Source organism: Crinia signifera, chromosome 7, assembly GCF_055691185.1.
Source record: "Crinia signifera chromosome 7, ASM5569118v1, whole genome shotgun sequence".
Taxonomy (NCBI): Eukaryota; Metazoa; Chordata; class Amphibia; order Anura; family Myobatrachidae; genus Crinia; species Crinia signifera.
This window is the reverse complement of record NC_139223.1, coordinates 5,824,116-5,825,761: the sequence shown is the minus strand read 5'-3', so window position 1 is coordinate 5,825,761 and position 1,646 is coordinate 5,824,116. Positions and strand designations below refer to the sequence as shown.

Genomic DNA, 1,646 nt, shown 5'->3' with positions numbered 1-1,646 from the left:
GGGAGAAAGTTTCGGGATTTCGGCGGTCGGGATTCCAGTGTCGGGATTCCGACCGCCGGGATCCTGACCGCCGGGAAATTAACCGCATCCCATATATATATATAGATAGATATATATATATATATATATATATATATATATATATATATATATATATATAGATATATATATATATATATATAGATATATATATCTATATATATCTATATATATATAGATATATATAGATATATATATCTATCTATCTATCGAGAACAGACTCCTGTTTCGCGCCACAGAATTAACAGTTACTATGTGGAGGCTGCCTAACTTACAAGATCCCCTGTTGGATGGGGGATAGAGGAAGTATGGAGTACAGTCGTAAGATGGCGCCCCTTGTGTTGATCTTTGTTATTAGACCAACATAGCCTTATGATAATTTCTTAAAGCATATAAAATAAAGTCCATAAATTTTCAAATATTTATTAAAAAGTCTCTTGTTCCACACAATGGTAGCAGTTGTTCCAGAATATAACAAGATGTACTTTGTTGGTTTCAGGTACTTTAAAATAGCAAATGTGAACACCCAACGCGTTTTGTCCCCTCGTGGGACTTCATCAAGGGTTTTGCTATGAATTAACAACACATAAAAACATATATTAAAAATACTTTTCAAACAAATTGAACATTTTAATACAAAAAAAAAAAAAATCAGGATGGACTTCATTTCGACATGCTAATACAATTGTTGACTTGGCTCAATCCTCTTATTACATTAATGTGTAGAGAGGAAGAATGAAATATCCGGAAGTGGAGGTGAGAGCAGGTGAACAGAGGCGAAACAGCAGAAATACACATTGGTTTACATATCCATTTCTACAGCAGATTGCATATCAAACAAAATAAATAAAAATAATAATAATAATAATTTGGAAGTTATTAATGACGGTTTTCACAAATTAGGGCAAATTAGGACATTCCTTTGTGCAACAAATTACATACCAACAGATTGGGAATTATTTCGGACAGCTTTCACAGGAGGAGTGTATTCACAATAAGGTAAGAGGGCCTTTTATAAAATTGAGGTGCCTAATAAAAAACAATACATGATACATTTTTAGAACATCACAAATTATGTGTTTGATTTCTCAAAAAGAGCTCTGAAGCCTATAAGTTTTTTTTTTTTTTTTTATTAAATAAATCAATGTATATAACATACAGTATAAAGATTCTGAAGGATAAACAATTACTTACTCTATCACTTTAAATTTCTCATTCGGATGATGAGTCAATGATTAGGGCCCATTACTTCTCATAAGTGCCCATATCTATGAGTAAAAGGGTTAGTGAATGTAATGTTATTTTGGCCAAAAGTAAGTGGTCATACCCCCATAAATTAGAATACATACCCCTTGTATTCGAGTAACACTGGTAGCTTAATTTGGTCTCTGCAGATACAATGTATGGTTCTTTTAAGAACCACAGAAATATTCCCAGTAACGTCTCTACAAACAGGTGGATAGATAAATATTACTGTTTGCCTAGACCTGTCTTTGCAGGTATAATCAAGACATTTCTTATGGCTAGGCGAAGGATAACTAGAGTGTACATACCTTAATTGGAATATAAATTGGTATATCCCCTACAACTGGCTGTCTCCGATGTTA

General features: G+C 32.9%; 1 long non-coding RNA gene across 1 annotated transcript; it reads right to left on the bottom strand.

Moving 5' to 3' along the window:
- Positions 1-276: 276 nt before the first annotated feature.
- LOC146021347 (uncharacterized) lies at positions 277-1,293 on the bottom strand. The gene is made up of 3 exons (XR_014450878.1): positions 1,234-1,293; positions 982-1,068; positions 277-608 (listed from the first exon to the last, which is right to left on the bottom strand). It is a non-coding gene; the product is annotated as an uncharacterized LOC146021347 (long non-coding RNA).
- Positions 1,294-1,646: the final 353 nt, after the last annotated feature.